General features: G+C 41.8%; 1 protein-coding gene and 1 long non-coding RNA gene across 3 annotated transcripts in view; one reads left to right on the forward strand and one right to left on the reverse strand.

Moving 5' to 3' along the window:
* The window catches only part of glis3 (GLIS family zinc finger 3), a 554300-nt gene that overhangs the window by 245870 nt on the left and 290219 nt on the right, over positions 1–18211 (reverse strand). The gene's annotated exons all lie outside the window — the stretch shown is intronic.
* LOC137321095 (uncharacterized) overlaps positions 1–18211 on the forward strand; it is a 63300-nt gene that overhangs the window by 33648 nt on the left and 11441 nt on the right. Inside the window, exons 3-5 of one of the 2 annotated variants that reach the window (XR_010962708.1) lie at positions 5621–5691; positions 6610–6708; positions 12377–12459. This is a non-coding gene — a long non-coding RNA (uncharacterized lncRNA). The remainder of the gene's footprint in view (positions 1–5620; positions 5692–6609; positions 6709–12376; positions 12460–18211) is intronic. The other variant, XR_010962709.1, reaches the window with a different exon arrangement.

An 18211-nucleotide genomic window follows, 5' to 3' on the forward strand; every position in this document is an offset into this window, starting at 1 on the left:
AAGGCATTTGATAATGTCCCACATAAGAGACTGTTAGCCAAGATAGAAGCCCATGGTATCGAGGGAAAAGTACGGACTTGGTTAGGAAGTTGGCTGAGCGAAAGGCGACAGAGAGTGGGGATAATGGGTAAGTACTCTCATTGGCAGGATGTGACGAGTGGAGTCCCGCAGGGATCTGTCTTGGGGCCTCAATTATTCACAATATTTATTAACGACTTAGATGAAGGCATAGAAAGTCTCATATCTAAGTTTGCCGATGACACAAAGATTGGTGGCATTGTAAGCAGTGTAGATGAAAACATAAAATTACAAAGGGATATTGATAGATTAGGTGAATGGGCAAAACTGTGGCAAATGGAATTCAATGTAGGCAAATGTGAGGTCATCCACTTTGGATCAAAAAAGGATAGAATAGGGTACTTTCTAAATGGTAAAAAGTTAAAAACAGTGGATGTCCAAAGGGACTTAGGGGTTCAGGTACATAGATCATTGAAGTGTCGTGAACAGATGCAGAAAATAATCAATAAGGCTAATGGAATGCTGGCCTTTATATCTAGAGGACTAGAGTACAAGGGGGCAGAAGTTATGCTGCAGCTATACAAAACCCTGGTTAGACCGCACCTGCAGTACTGTGAGCAGTTCTGGGCATCGCACCTTCGGAAGGACATATTGGTTTTGGAGGGAGTGCAGCGTAGGTTTACTGGAATGATACCCGGACTTCAAGGGTTAAGTTACGAGGAGAGATTACACAAATTGGGGTTGTATTCTCTGGAGTTTCGAAGGTTAAGGGGTGATCTGATCCAAGTTTATAAGATATTAAGGGGAACAGATAGGGTGGATAGAGAGAAACTATTTCCACTGGTTGGGGATTCTAGGAGTAGGGGGCACAGTCTAAAAATTAGAGCCAGATCTTTCAGGAGTGAGATTGGAAAACATTTCTACACACAAAGGGTGGTAGAAGTTTGGAACTCTCTTCCGCAAACGGCAATTGATACTCGCTCAATTGCTAAATTTAAATCTGAGATAGATAGCTTTTTGGCAACCAAAGATATTAAGGGATATGGGCCAAAGGCAGGTATATGGAGTTAGATCACAGATCAGCCATGATCTTATCAAATGGCAGAGCAGGCACGAGGGGCTGAATGGCCTACTCCTGTTCCTATGTTCCTAGGTAACACTTTTGTCACACTTTGATTTGGTCGTCAGATTCCTGAGTGGTGTATAACAACAACTTGCATTTATATAGCGTCTTAAATGTAGGGAAACGTCCCAATGAGTTTCAGAGAACCACAATCAGACAAGCGCTGAAAATAAGCCAAAGAAGGAGATATTATGAAGGGTGACTAAAAGCATGGTCAAAGAGATAGGTTTTAAGGAGCGTCTTAAAGGAGGAGAGAGAGGTGGAGAGGTTTTGGGAAGGAATTCCAGAGTTTCGGGGCAAGATGGCTGAAGGTATGCCTGCCAATGGTGGGGTGAAGGGAGTGGGGGATGCACAAGAGTCTAGAGTTAGAGGGAGGCAGAGTTCTCGGAGGGTTATAGGGCTGGAGGAGGTCACAGAAATAGGAGGGGGGGGGTTTGAGGTATTTAAGGGATTTGAACATGAGGATGAGAATTTTAAATTTGAGACTTATCAACCATCTCACATTCTGTACATTCCATTTATACCATGATCTGTATATCCCCTTGATTTTTCTGTGATTCAATCTATTTATCTGTGGTATATGATTTTATTGTACCACAGCTCCATGTACGAGAGTCATGGTAAAGTCTCTTTTTAGGTTTCTTTTCTGTATTTGGTTCATATTATTACTGTTAATATTTTATTTTGAACAGGCTACCTGTACTCTCGAGAGCTTTTGAAAAAAAAGAACTTGCATTTTTATAGCACCTTTCACGACCTCAGGACTTTTGAAACGCAATCACTGTTATAATGTAGGAAATGCGACAGCCAATTTGCGCACAACAAAGTCCCACAAACAGCAATATGAAAATGACTAGATAATCTGATTTAATAATATTGGCTGAGGGATAAATATTGGCCAGGACACAATGGAGAAAATCCCCTGCTCTTCTTTGAAATAGTGCCATGGGATTTTTTATATTCACCTGAAGCACTCCCTCAGTTCTGCACTCTGGAGTGGAACATGAACCCACAAGAGTGCTACCAACTGAGAAACAGCTGACACCTAGTTGTGTGTATCCTAAGTGAAATGAGCTGAAGCAGTCTTAACTCAACTGTTAGAGGTTGTAAGTCTAAACTGCACATCAACTCATTTAGCACTATATTAGCAAGTATATTGTACTGGACAGTCTAGTTTAAAAAGCCCATGAGAGTAGCGCAAAATGGGTGAAAGCAAATCGGCAGCCCGATTTACACTACACCCGATTTACACTACACCCGATTTTCTTTTTTCTGGACTTCAATGGAATAGGAATGAATTTCTGAGTTTGAATACAAAAATGGTCCAAGTTGGTTAACAATTTGGATATTTGACAACATTGAATGTGTCTGTCCTTTTGAAAAACTTGGTGCGTCTATGTGTGTCCAGTGATAATTTACTGGTTTGTGTCTCTCTGAACACATGCACTGTCATTTGTACCCCAAACCTGTGTTCAGTACCAATGTTAGGTGTCAGCTGTAAGACGCCTGTGAACGAAGAGTGTTTTGGATTTTTTTTTTGCGAGGGAAGGATATTTATCTTAATTAATATTATTCATTTTCTGCAGTTGCTGTGAATGGATGCCTGTATTTTGTAGTGGCCTATTAACTTTGTATCCATTTTATAGAGATCTTGATGAGAGAGACTTTAGACATTAGGACTTTTGCAGCATTGTTAAGAGGGTTTACGAGTGACCTGATAGAGGTGTTCAAGATTATGAAGAGTTATGATAAGGTAAATAATGGCGAGCTAGTAGCAAGGAGGCACAAATTTAAACTAATCAGAACAAGAATTAAAGGGGAGGTTTGACATAGATTACACAGTGGCTGGTTGGAATTCTCAGCACTAACCTTTCTTGAAGAAGAGTCCTGTCAGTTTACCCCTTAACCTTCTCAGATCTAGTGAGAAAAGCCCAAACTTATCAAGTTCTCATCATACTCATAATCCTTATGAGATCTCTATGAAAATGGATACATAGCTAATGGGCCAGTTTCAAACATTGGCATGCATGTTTCTGTGCTGATATTCTAGAATGTTATGTTTCTTAGCAAAATATTAATTTTCGTTGGTGGTCTCGTACCTACACTTCTGCTTTCTCTTGTGGGTTAATAGTTGGTGTGCATCAGATTCCCTAGTGGTTTAGAGTCAGGCATTTGTTGATTACTAAGGTAGTGATAGAAATTAACTTAGTTTCCTAGTGGCCTCATGATTTCTTGTTTTGTAATTAGCTTACTGGAAGCCCGAGGCTCATTTGTTTATACTTAAATTTGAACTATTAACATTTTGAATGTTTTGGTCCAAATTAATCTGAATCTGGTATGCAAGCTCTGAACCGTATTTAATCTGTTGTTGACTTCACAGCACTTAACAATCACAATTATCCTCTCTCACATTCTCAAAAAGAAAAGGAAAGCAACTTATTGTGATTGTTTATCCATCCAACTGTGGTGGTTTGAATGTCAGATTGGTTGAAAAACATAAGAAACTTTTTTTGCCTTAAGTAGGTAAGTAAATAAATGATTGAAACCACAGAATTTTCTATGAGCAAATGTTGGGTGTGCATCAATATGATGACATTTAAAAAAAGTAGAGGGTGTGAATCTCTTTATATTTTTCTAAATCTCTCTTGGTCTCACAAGGATCATGCACCTCCTTCGGTCAAAGGGATGGGCAGAAGATTTTCTCTTAGGCATTCACCAATGACCCTTCTTAACCCACTGTTATAATATGCATGACAGTGGCCCAGTTATGACTCACCCTGAATTAATTTTTTTCTGTTTAGCTTCTCCCAGCAACAGCATAATGTAGATTGGAAATACAGTGTCATAAGCCTTTGTAGCTGTATCCCTTGACTCTCTGGTGCTGCATCTTGATGCACTATGCTATGCACCAGCCGTGTTAATATTTTCTCTGGAAATCAGGTAGCTCAAGAGCTCAGAATATAGGTTCAGGTGTTGTTCTACATTTCTCGAGAATAATCAGCTTCAAAGTTAGTTTAGTTAATGATAAGACAAAGGTATTGGTGAGACCGCACCTGGAATACTGCATACAGTTTTGGTCTCCATACTTAAGAAAAGACATACTTGCTCTCGAGGCAGTACAAAGAAGGTTCACTCGGTTAATCCCGGGGATGAGGGGGCGGACATATGAGGAGAGGTTGAGTAGATTGGGACTCTACTCACTGGAGTTCAGAAGAATGAGAGGCGATCTTATTGAAACATATAAGATTGTGAAGGGGCTTGATCGGGTGGATGCGGTAAGGATGTTCCCAAGGATGGGTGAAACTAGAACTAGGGGGCAGAATCTTAGAATAAGGGGCTGCTCTTTCAAAACAGAGATGAGGAGAAACTTCTTCACTCAGAGGGTAGTAGGTCTGTGGAATTTGCTGCCCCAGGAAGCTGTGGAAGCTACATCATTAAATAAATTTAAAACAGAAATCGACAGTTTCCTAGAAGTAAGGGGAATTAGGGGTTACGGGGAGCGGGCAGGAAATTGGACATGAATTTAGATTTGAGGTTAGGATCAGATCAGCCATGATCTTATTGAATGGTGGAGCAGGCTTGAGGGGCCGATTGGCCTACTCCTGCTCCTATTTCTTATGTTCTTATGTTCTTACTCTTTGTTAGTTTCTGAAGTTTCTGTGTAAAAAGAGTTTAGTTGGCTTCGGAATAGTCTTTGGTTAATGTAAGCCATTATGCAAACTATCTGCCCCTTTCTTCTAGGTGCAGGACTGCTAATGTCACTTTTGGTACTTCTGCACTGGGCAATTGATCAGTGAAAGATCAAGTAGAATGACGTAAATTGCATTCCCTCTCCTCCCTTTCCATATCCCTAGGCTCCCAGGTTGTAAAAAACCGACAGTATAATGGAATTTATGCAACGGACGTTATAATATTTCAATCCAGGTACCATCAGATTCAAAATTATTCTTTGAACAAAAATTGAGCAATTGGATAAAACAGTCACTATGCAATTTATCTTAAAACTGACAGAGTAACTTCTACCCTACATTTGTTTAAATTTTCTGATATATGTTCATCTATATTTTTATTTTTCAAATTCCTGATTATTTATCACTTAAAGTCCTTTATATAAAGGAATAACTTTTTTCAAAAACTACAAATGATTGAATAAGCAAAAGTTCAACCGAGCAAAAAGCATCAGAACTACAAATTTCTCAGTTTCTCAAAGTTGTAAAATTAGAACATTCTGGTAAATCTCTTAACATCCTAAAATCTAGGTTTGTGCAATAAACTTTGCTTTTCATCTTTAAGTGCATTGATGCAATGTCTCACCAGAAATCACTGGTCACAACAGTAATAATGTTAAATATAGTGAATAGTAAAGTCATGGAAATGATTACAGTGCAGTGATGTAATCAAAGGGTTCAGATTACACAATAAGCTGCAGGTTAGAATACAATCTTAAAATCACATTTTTGCATTTGTTTTTATTGATAGCATATAGGTTTTCACCCTTAGGCTGCCAGCAGGTGCAGAGATACTCCTATCTTCTTGGGCTCACCAGTTTTGTAAGTATTCAGTTCATGTGCTGTGATCCTGATAAAAATACTAATATTAAAGTAGTAAATCTACTCAAAAATTAAGAATAGCTTTATCACTGTGGCATTAACCTATAACTTCTACTGTGCTTGCTCTCATATATTTTTTCTCTTTTCCTTCCCTATTTATCTCCATCCTTTTTAAACTACAACTTTGATTTTACTCTTTTTCTAACTAAAACTTTGTTACTTTGTTCGTTTTGAAAATATAAGGTTAATAGCCTTATTTTGTAGAATTGAAAAGATCCAAAACAAAATGAAAGGTGCTAGGTATTTTGAATGTGAAATTTCCACCTGAAATAAAGGCTTTTTCACACTTCTCAAGTACCCAAAATGGTACTTATGTGGGAAAACTAACAAAAATGCCTTTAATAGATCTGAAAAGTATACAAAACCTGTGCATAATGGCTTCATAAAATGCAGAGAAAATGCTGATTTATCGACAATTAAAGGAAGCTCCAGGTCTTAAAGAAAGTGTTCTCACCCAGTTTGAGTGGCAGAAACAAAATTAAATAGACAAGGCATACTCTGTCAAAAACTTCTTGCATGGTTGTACCATATTTTGCTGCAAACATTTTAAAAGCTTTACTTGAATTTCAATATGTATGAGACACTGCTGCAGAAACTGCAGAGTTGAAATGAACAACCCACAAAAACTGTAAATAAATGTTTTCCCCTGTTCCCCAAAGCCCAGCATCGATTTGGCTATCAGATTGAATAATAAAAAGCTGTAAATATTTAATATCTTCCAAAATTTTTGCTCATGCTGCCCACTTTCTACCACAGAGATCTCAGGGGATCCTTGCCCATAGTGCATCTGAGCCAACAGAAGTTACATTAAAAAAATTCTGGCAGAAAGACTTTCTAATATGATATTTTCTTTTACAGATTAGATGCATCCACAAAAGAAAAAGCTTGATTGTGTTCTACAACATATATCCACATTAGCGCCCATAGTATAGATGCAGCTGTAAGGAATAAAAGAAGGTGCTTATAAAAACTCTACACTTTTAAAAGCTGTTTATCTCTAACATCTTCCTGTTCTGATGAAAGGTCATCAGTCTGAAACGTTAACTCTGCTTGTATCTCCACAGGTGCTGCCTGACCTGCTGAGTCTTTTCAGCATTTTCTGTTTTTATTTCAGATTTCCAGCATCCACAGTATTTTTCTTTTGTTTTAGAGATCTAAACTAGTTCATTCACAAGTACAAGCAGATCCCCAAATATCAGGCAAAATATTGGTATGGTATTTGGCAATACAGGATAGCTTGGTGGACGATATGAATCCTCACAGCGAGTTCTTGATATTAGGTTGCCCAGAGCATACACGGAGTGGAAGCACAGAGCTTTCTCAAAGAAGGAAGGCAGAAATGGAAGGTACATGCTTCTCCTGCAGCATCCATAACACCATTTGCAGTGGCAAGAGAATTAATTGCCTATATAGCCATTCAGTTGAGAAATAAACTGCAGTGGCACATTGAGTTGCTTCAAGTATACTTTTATCTTTGGGAGGTGGATTCAAACTTAATCTAGAAAGAAAATCTTCTCTTTCCAACAGCTGAGGCAAATCGTTTTCTCTGTCTATTCCCACCAGTTATTGGTCAGCTCCAAGAGAGGCACTGATACGGATTTTTGTATGACCACTTCCATCGGGCCGCAGGTGGATGGAATGAGCCCACTGCCCACTTGACGAAAGCGGTCTGAGGCCCAACCAATTTTCATGATTGGGCCTCATTACCACACTGGCAGCAAGCTGCTCCTGCATTTTTAGAAACTTATTGATCAGAGAGGGCCAAAAATCCGCTGGCTCCACTGCAGAGCTCAAACGGTGCAGCTAAGTTCATTTACAAATCCTTATTAAAACATTTATTGAATGGCCCGCAGCAGTTCTTTAAGGCGCACATTGATACTTCAACATTACATTGGGGTCCTATTGATGTCAATTTGCTTAAGCTAATGCGGCTCTCACCTGTTTCTGACAGGCGTCTGGACCATCCATTTCAAGGCCCCCACTAAAATGACACTGATCTGGAGATCGGTGGGAACAGGGTGGTAAGTGCTGCACTGCCATTTTATTCGTGCTACTGCCCCATTCTTGAGTGGCGGACACGATGAAAATCAGCCTTGCCATGAGAAAATCTTTCCTCTGGCCACAATATGGAATGGCATTATAAGTATGCCAGCAAGATTTCTTATTTCCTATTTCCTATTTCTGCAAAGATCAGAGACGTGTGAATATGTTAACAATTTTGCTAGAGATAGTGAACATATGAAATCTTCCTGTTGTGTTTTTATGGCCATGATTTTAGCACGGTGGCGGGAACTCAGCAGATGGATAAATAATTGCGTGGGAAACCCAGAAATAATTTGAGCGCGTCAGTTTGAGTGATCGCAACTCAATTGAAGGCACTTAATTTTACTTCTGGGTTTCACGTCTCCAAGCTGCACAGTGGGCCTCCTGCGCACCTGCATGACAGGATGTGAATGCCATTCTTTAAAGGGCCAATGCAAAAATGGATTTTGAAGGAGAAAGGAGGAAACATCGAGATGGAAGGGCACAGAGCAAAGGCAGCCCTTGGGTTCATCGATGCATCCCTTGAGGTTCTACTGGCTGGTGTGCAAAGCAGGAGGGAGGTTACTGTACCCAGCTGATGGGAGGAAGAAACCTGCTTCTGCCACCAAGAAGGCGTGCCAGGAAGTGGCAGAGGAAGTGAGCAGCAGGAGCACGGAGTCCAGGTCTTGGATGCAGTGTAGGAAGTGTTTCCCCAGGTCAAGAAAAGTGAGTACATTTGCTGATTCTCCCACATCCTGTATTGTTCAACAACAACCCTCCACCCCCACTTCACTTTGTGTTGGCATGCCTACCCCATCACATAACTCCTCACACACACTTGTTTCAGCAGTAACCATCCTTCATTTTCTATGCATTTCCTTAACTGCCCATTTATTCACCCACCACTGCCACTCACCCCAATCCTGATGCAATGTGATGCATCTATCTGATAGTCACCCTCTGATGCATCTCTTTCATGGTCAGCTTCACCGAAAACAATTCATTCATAGGGTGAATACGGTCACCTTCAGTCACTCACAGGTCTGTTGTTTGCCCTCTTGTAGGAGAAGAAAGCGTAACACACAAGGGAGAGGACCGGAACTGGAGGTGGTCCACCACATATACTGGAGCTGACAGATGTAGAGGAGAGGTTAATGGAAATATGTTGGACCATTGCATGCCTATCTGTCGGAGATGGAGAGACTGGCAACCCGCAGATGGCTGGTGATACAACTTTAACATCTTTCACATACATGATGAATTGATTTTATCAATGATATAATTGTGCCAAACCTCAGTATGGTCATTTGAAAGATTATCACTTTTCCAATGAATAATTAATGTCGCTTTCTGTTGTCTTCCAGGGCCTTCACACCTTCAAGAAGAATCTGCCAAAATGGAAGAAAGCGATTCCTCAGAGTATCTCATTCTTTCTGAGGGTGCACCATCATAGAACATACAGCTGTGCACCAGTGCAGATAATTTCACTTTGGTGGGTCCTGTTAAACAGTTAGTTGGGTTGTCACCTGGTGATTCATCACTCACAGGTGTGCACGAGCAGACACTGGTGGCTGGGGCAGCTGTGGAGAATCCGTCTCGGTGGGAGCACTCTTCTCCAAGCTCTGCTGAGCTGGACACAGATGCTGAATCCTGGGGGCCATTGTTGAGAATGAGAATGATTGAGGTACAGCTCCACCTTTGCGAGGTAATGGAAAATGTGCCATGCACAATCTCCATAATAGTGGAGAGGATGGAGGAGTCCAACTCCATCGCTGGTGGATTGTTGACGCTGGTAAGTGCAGGAATGTCTACGATGGAGAGAGTGGAAACCTCCATTGAGCTTCAAGCAAGGTTCTTAAATGAGTCCATGCAGGCCATGACAATGGCTGTGTAGACTCTGGATGCAACATGACTGCCGCCTTAAACAGGTAGACAGATACTTTAGCCGTGGCTTCACAACGCGGCACATCTGCTCATCAACTTGCTGTCAAGCAGAATGGTGGGAGTGATGTTGCGCTGGCCCGGGAGAGGGATGATGGTGAAAGGGGACATGAAAGCGGGGACTCCACTCAAAGTGCTCCCACGTCTCACCCATTGCCTCCTCCTCAACCAGTAGCCGCAATGCTGCCTCCTTTCCCGATGGTCAAGTCTGTCCAAAAAGGTGCAGGTGGAGACAGTCTTTGATGGGCCCCTCATGGGCTCCAAAACCCAGAGGTCGTAGGCCAAGAGCAGGGATCTGAGCAACCTGCCAATACCTCTGCTGAAGCCACAGGGGATGCACCATGTAGAAGTGGTAGAAAGAGAAAGGCTAAGCAATTGTAATTCACCATCGGTATGCACAAGGGTGTGTGATGAGCTGTTATGTTGGTCATTTATACATTTTGTTTGTTATGGCATATTAAATTTAATCATTATCACCACTGCCACATCTTGGCCATTACTGCATCCCATGTGAAAATTCGCCCTTTCATTTGCTTCATCATGAATGCCAAGACATGGCGACACCCATTGGGCGGGTGTGCAATGGGTGTATGTGTAGTTGAAGGACTGTTTTATGCAAGGGCGGTGGGTGGGGGGGGGCGGGGGGGGGAGTGGTGTTGGTGGTGGGGCCTGAGTAGCTCCAAGTCTTCAATTTGTACACCTCATTATGAGAACCTGTTAGAAATGAGGGAATCCTTGGCATCATGGACAGCAATGTGTGCAGCTGCTCTGGCCATGGGTTCGCCATCTTCATTTTCCTCCTCCTCCTCCTCGTCATCATCCTCCTCATCCTCTTCTTCAATGTTGCCAGCATTCGACCTCCTCCACCTGTAACCATCTCTGCTACGCTATGTTATGTAGGACGCAGCACACAATGATTATTCCGCACACCCTCGCTGGTGAGTACTGACAATCTCCCCCACATCTATCCAGGCAACTGAAGCACATCTTCAACATTCCTATGGCTTGCTCAATGACAGGCCTGGTGGTCATGTGGCTCTGGTTGTACCGCTGCTGTGCCTCGTTGGTGAGGTTTCTCACAGGTGTCACGAGCCACGTCTGCAGGGGGTATCGCTTGTCTGCAAGGAGCCAGCCCTTATGCCTGTCTTCAGTGTGGAAGAGGTCCGGGATGTCGGATTCGTGCAAAATAAATGAATCATGACAGCTGTTGGGGAATCTGGCACACACCTGCAAAAATCTCTTCTGGTGGTCACACACCAGCTGTGCAATGATGGAGTGATATCCCTTTCAGTTTATGAACAATCCTGGCTCATGTGAAGGTCCTCGGATTGCTACATGAGTGCAATCGACTATGCCGTGCACCCATGGGAAGCCAGCCAGAGAGTGAAAACCCACTGCCCTCTCAGTCTGGCTGATGTCGTTGCTGAGGAAGTTCACGTATTCGGATACCCTGGCACACAAGCCATCTGTTACCTGTCGTATACACTTATTTGCAGCCGACTGACACACCCTGAAGATATCACTGGTGGTGAAGAAATTGAGGGCAGTTGTGACTTTAATTGTGATGGGATAAAGCATGGCCACCAGGTCCAGCGGGGAGCAGCTCTTCCTGAAGGAGGCTGCAGATGTCTGCGACCACCTGGCAACTCACTCTGAGCCTGTGTAGGCACTGCTCCTCAGAGAGGTCCAGGAAGCTCAGCCTCTGCCTGTAGACCCTCTCATGTGAGTAGTGCCTCTTGCGACCTCGGCCCCTCCGTTGGTCCCCTCTCTCTCTTTTCCAGGTTCTTGTTGCGCACCTCTGACTTGTGCAACTGCAGATCCCAGAACTGTACGGTGTGCCTGCCATGGGTGGTGATGTTCCTCCTCATCAGATGTACTGTTGAATCGATCCATTGCGCCCCCCCATCCTGATCTTGTCAGTTTGAGGGGCTCCAAAATGTTGGTAAATTTGTCTGAACGCAAGAATTCTCAGTCTCTACAAAGAAATCTCAGCCAAACGTTTGTCTGAGGGAACTGAGTGCCCAGCTGCAATACCTCATCTTTTATTGAGATGTGTCATTCACTGGTTTAAATGGCCTAATGAGCTTCGGCCGCAACTCGCCTCCGTTTCAATGGCGTGTTCAGAAGCCATTGGAGACACATTCAGGAGAAGTTAAATCAGTTTCTGTTTCAGAGTATACAAAGAGTTAAGTATTTCAAGTGTTTAAAGGACCTAAATTGCCCCTTTAACTATCGGCCGCCGGCTTTAAGTGGGGACGGGACTCCTGGGTTCTTGTTGCATGTGCACTATCCTAACGCATCTGGGATGCGGTCCTGCTCCAAAAAGCAACTATTTTTACTGCCCACCCGTTCTTGGAGGTTAAAATTACCCACTATGAGTTTGCTACAAATAGTGAACAGAGAAAATGTTGTTTTGCTTTGATCTAATCCAATAGCTGACTTGGAGTTGTTTGATGCTGCCACTCGGCGCTAAAAGTAGAGAAGTAATTCTGCTACCCAGCACTTTGAGAAAAATAAAATTCAGGCCCTGCAACAAAAAAAAATTATCAAAGAAACAATCAATATTTTAAAAAGATGGGATCATTTTGAACAATGATAGGAAAAATTGATTAAGATCACAGCTCTTTTTTTCTAAAAAAAAAACTGTTTCTTTTGCCTTTAGCAGAGGCCAGTCTGAAAAGTGAACAATCATCAGATTCTTTGTCAGTGAAGTTATACATATATGATAGATGGCTTCACTTTGCAGTAAGTATTTAAACTCTGGAAAGCCTGCAGACCTGTATTAATTGATCAAAAATTAAATGGACTACTCTTTGCACACCTATGTCAAAAGGGTCCCTTATCCATTCTGAGCAGTTAAGATTCCTTTCCTTGACACATGGGGAACCTGTAATTATCTCTGTCACTGTACCTTCTACATCTGATTAAATTGTTAACTGAAAACATATCAAAGAGGAGATAATAATCAGCTCAAATTGATTCTGACAGTCACTGCTCCAAAATCATCACCTTACACCTTTCAGATAAATGCTCTTTATGTAAAGAAATTAATGTTTCAAAGATTAGAGGTGTAACATGATCTTTTCTTTGACAGACCAAGAAACTATGGTAAAAAGATTAATTTAAGTGTAAATTATCCTGCAAACCAGACAGCAATGCACAAAAGACCTTAGCAGTGTGTGGAAAACAAAATGTGTTGTTGATCAGGATGTGGAGATGCCGGTGATGGACTGAGGTTGACAATTGTAAACAATTTTACAACACCAAGTTATAGTCCAGCAATTTTATTTTAAATTCACAAGCTTTCGGAGACTTCCTCCTTCCTCAGGTAAATGTTCAGGATCTCCTTGCGTAGGCTTCAAGGAGATCCTGAACATTTACCTGAGGAAGGAGGAAGTCTCCGAAAGCTTGTGAATTTAAAATAAAATTGCTGGACTATAACTTGGTGTTGTAAAATTGTTTACAATTGTTGATCAGCATTATCTTCGTCTGCAGTCTGCACCTAGAGCAACTGAGATATATCCTATAGTTTCGATAATGATCCCAGGTGTTCTGTTTTCACGACAGTCACAGATCAAATAAAAATATAAATTTTATAAAATGATCATGTTTCAGGCATGATGGGTAGCCAGGCAATGAACAGATGATAATAAGGTGATGGCAGAAATTAAAGAAAAGAAAGAACTTGCATTTATATAGCACTTTTCATGACCTCGGGACGTCCCAAAACGCTTTACAGCTAATGAAGTATTTTTAAAGTGCAGTCACTGTTGTAATGTAGGAAAAGCGGCAGCCAATTTGCGCACAGCAAGGATCCACAAACAGCAATGGGATAATGGCCAGAAAATCTGTTTTAGGTGTTGGTTGAGGGATAAATATTGGCCAGGACACCAGGGAGAACTCTCCTGCTCTTCTTCGAAATAGTGCCATGGGATTTTTTATCTGAGAGGACAGATGGGGCCTCAGTTTAACGTCTGAAATTGTTTGAGAAAAAGCAAGCAGCACTAGTATTTCACCATCTATGTAAGGATGTTGTTTGCGTTGCCTTTATTCTGGTGTAAAATGGTTACTCAATCCATAGATATTTGCGGTGAGACTTTGTACTAGTTTTACACTAGTTTTACACTAGACAATTTTAGCCTAAGTTCACACTACATAGTTTAAAAGCTTTGCTGGTGATGCATCATGAAAAAGTCTACTGTGTAAATGGACTTGATTGTCTGGTTATACAGATGAGAATTTTGAATTTGTTTGGGACTTGAGATTCAAAAATGCTTTTGAATAATCCATGTCTGAATCTGTTTTTTTAAAAATAAATTGATATGGAATGAAGGGTAACCAGGCAATAGACCTTCCCGAGCACACCAAGAAAGTAGATTCCTCACAGTGGGGTCCACAGACCACTGGGGAATGAGCAATTCATATGTTTAGCCCCTTCCCCCCATCAATCATCACAGAAATTGTCATTTTCAATGCACAGTCTTCTTCGGTTGTCAGGGAGACATATGGTCTTGGACCCATGCCAATTATATTTTGTTCTACGTGTAAAGGTAAAGAATAATTCTTTTATTAAACTGGGGAACTTTACAATGACCATTTAGTAGAGTATTTTTTCTTTAACTTTACACTCAGAGCAAAATGTACCCACTAATCACTCTGGAATTCAGGTAGATCAGAAACTTGGAATCTACTAAAGAAATTAGAAAACAAGCAAAGAAATAAAAATTACAGTTACTTCTTTATAGCTACTTACAATCAGAAATGCAGAAATATGAATCTCCACAAACACTTCATATACTTTATTCACAATAAGGTGTTGCAGACAAAACGTGGCAATGTGTGAATATGTGTCATCGGTTTTCCTAAATTGACAGGCACAACTTTTCTGATTTCAAATTCATTGTGCCAATTTGGATCAGCTGAAACTTCAGATCTGATTTAAAACTAATCCTCGAGTCAACATAAGATATTTTATTTCAGATAAGTGCACACTCACTGTAGGCAACGGCTCATACATGTTATCTGAACATTTAATAGTTTACGTGAATTAGTATCAATCATGTCTGAATAGTACAATTGCTGATGTTTTCCATGACTATCTTCTAAAAATGCCAGGTAGAATCAACCACTCTATTCTCCTCCAACACATCTTCTCTACAATCTACCTCCATGGCACTAATCTCATGGTTCCACCCCTACTTTTTGTTGCAAAGTCACTCCATCTCCTCCAAAGGTTTCTCCTCTTGTGCCTGCAGGGTTACCTCTGGTGTACTCCTGGGCTCCATGCTTGGTCCCCTCCTCTTCATTATGTACATGCTGTCCAATTGACAACATCGTCCATGGTGTTAGTTTAACTTATACAACGATACACCCAATTTTACCTCTCCACCCCCCATCACTATTTCCATCCTCTCCAACTGTGTATCTGACACTAAGTTCTGAAAGATCTAACTTCCTCCAGCTTAATGCTGTTCAAACCAAAGCCACCTTCTTTAGCTACTGGCAACAGCTCTGTGCCCCTGCTCTAGACTCCATTAACCTCCAATATTGCTACCTCAAGGCTCACCCAGAGGTGTGGAGAATCCGGCCTCCTTCCCCACATCTGATCAACCTCTGAAATATTACCTCCCATGCCCCTAATTGTCCCCCATCACTGCCATGGGTTCAGCCAGGACCACTCGGCTCCAGACCTCATTACAGCCTTGGTCCAAACATGGACAAAAGAGCTGAATTCCAGAGGTGAGGTGAGAGTGACTGCCCTTGACATCAAGGCAGCATTTGGCCGAGTGTGGCACCAAGGAGCCCTAGTAAAATTGAAGTCAATAGGAATCAGGGGGAAAACTCTCCAGTGGCTGGAGTCATACCTAGCACAAAGGAAGATGGTAGTGGTTGTTAGAGGCCAATCATCTCAGCCCAGAACATTGCTGCAGGAGTTCCTCAGAGCAATGTCCTAGGCCCAACCATCTTCAGCTGCTTCATCAATGACCTTCCCTCCATCATAAGGTCAGAAATGGGGATGTTCGCTGATGATTGCACAGCGTTCAGTTCCATTCGCAACCCCTCAATGAAGCAGTCCGAGCCCGCATGCAGCAAGGCCTGGACAACATCCAGGCTTGGGCTGATAAGTGGCAAGTAACATTTGCTCCAGATAAGTGCCAGGCAATGACCATCTCCAACAGGAGAGAATCTAACCACCTCCCTTTGACATTCAACGGTATTACCGTCGCCGAATCCCCCACCATCAACATCCTGGGGGTCACCACTGACCAGAAACTTAACTGGACCAGCCATATAAATACTATGGCTACAAGAGCAGGTCAGAGGCTGGGTATTCTGCGGCAAGTGACTCACCTCCTGACTCCCCAAAGCCTTTCCACCATCTACAAGGCACAAGTCAGGAGTGTGATGGAATACTCTCCACTTGCCTGGATGAGTGCAGCTCCAATAACACTCAAGAAGCTCGACACCATCCAGGACAAAGTAGCCCGCTTGATTGGCACCCCATCCACCACCCTAAACATTCACTCCCTTCACCACCGGCGCACAGTGGCTGCAGTGTGCACCATCCACAGGATGCACTGCAGCAACTTGCCAAGGATTCTTCGACAGCACCTCCCAAACCCGCGACCTCCACCACCTAGAAGGACAAGGGCAGCAGGCACATGGGAACAACACCACCTGCACGTTCCCCTCCAAGTCACACACCAACCCGACTTGGAAATATATCGTCGTTCCTTCATCGTTGCTGGGTCAAAATCCTGGAACTCCCTTCCTAACAGCACTGTGGGACTGCAGCGGTTCAAGAAGGCGGCTCACCACCACCTTCTCAAGGGCAATTAGGGATGGGCAATAAATGCCGGCCTCGCGAGCGACGCCCACATCCCATGAACGAATAAAAAAAAAGTCCATGCCTTCATCACAGGCACAAGATATTGATTGCCCTTACTGCCAATGCCTCTACCTCCAGTCTCTGCCAACCAATGCTTTTCCAGAATGTCGCAGCCTGCGTCCTCTCTTATACAAAGCTTGAGATCTTTGCCTAGCTCCAACAACTTCCTGTATCCCAACAGATTAATTATAAAATCCTCATCTTGAAGATCAAATCGGTCCATGGCCTGGCCCCACCCTCTGGAATCTTGTTCAAAGACATGTCCTACACACATACCCTCCACTCCTCAGACACCAGTTTACTTCTTGTTTCTCACTGATCTGCTCCATTGGTGGCCATTCCTTCAGCTACTATGCACCATCCTATGGAACTCCTTCCCAAAATTTCAGTACCTCGCTACCTCCCTTCCTGAATTCAAAAGCCTCCTTAAAAAAGTCTTTGACTGTACCTTTGCCTCCTCTCCTTAACCTTGATTTCCTCGCTTCTCTTTTTCTTTCCTACTCAATGTCCGCCTTTTTTGTAAAGCTCTACGATGTTCTCCACTTGCAAAACACTATATAAATGTAAGTTGTTGTGAATATGATTATCTTACCTTTTAAGATAAAGATATTTTAGCAGTTCTCAGGCAAGGTACGATTAAATTTGTTTTTGAACAAAGGATACTAATTTGAACTAATTGTGACATGAGAGCATGCAAATAAAAATAAATTGACAGATATGACGATCTTTCTAGTGTGGTGAGAAGAATTGTTTCTTTCTATGATTGGATCTGTCAAGAAGGTTTCACACTTTCCTAATTTTATTTGCAAATGGAAATCACAATATGGAGATCACAGAGGAATACTTAAATAACAATGTAATTGAAATCTATTTTTACTCAAAAAAATAACATTACAATGGGACTATTAAAAGAGTACAATACTGAAGGGATGATTTTCATGCCAATTCCTAAAGCCTCATGTAAAACTTTCACACAAGTGGTAAACACCTGTAAGCAGTTACTGGTGTTTTTTTTCTCAAATTTTTAATGCTCAGGAAGAACAATCACAAAAATGTAATGGACGCTTGAAATTCTTTGGCACCCACTTCATTGTGTAAATCTATTGAAGTGCATGACGCTACACAATAGTAATCCATTCAATGTCTCTTTGTCAATTATCTTGACAACAGTAGGGTAGTTATTATGCTCAATTATCTCTGCTATTGCTTCTAAGAAAGCCTGCATTAACAGCTGTATTATTCTGTTAAACCATGACTGAATGGTATGTTCACACTAATGCTAGTTGCAAAAAGGCATCAGGCCTTTACACCGGGATAGGGTCTCTTGTAGACAAACCAAAATAAGCCTGAATTGAACGTTTGACAGGTAAAAGATTTTATACTGGTCCAAATCAGTGAAACTGAACAAATTTTAGGCTTAATCTTAATTAGGTCATTAACACATCACTGACAGTTTAGCATAAATTACTCTTTCTGACCAATCCTAGCTGTGAAGAGTAATTTTACACGGAGAGCATGCATTTTCAAAATTACCCCTGTAAGATAAAACTGGACATCTTCTTTGAAAGATTCTATTTGTCAAAATGATCTGAGATCCTGAAATTGCAC

Source organism: Heptranchias perlo, chromosome 4, assembly GCF_035084215.1.
Source record: "Heptranchias perlo isolate sHepPer1 chromosome 4, sHepPer1.hap1, whole genome shotgun sequence".
Taxonomy (NCBI): domain Eukaryota; kingdom Metazoa; phylum Chordata; class Chondrichthyes; order Hexanchiformes; family Hexanchidae; genus Heptranchias; species Heptranchias perlo.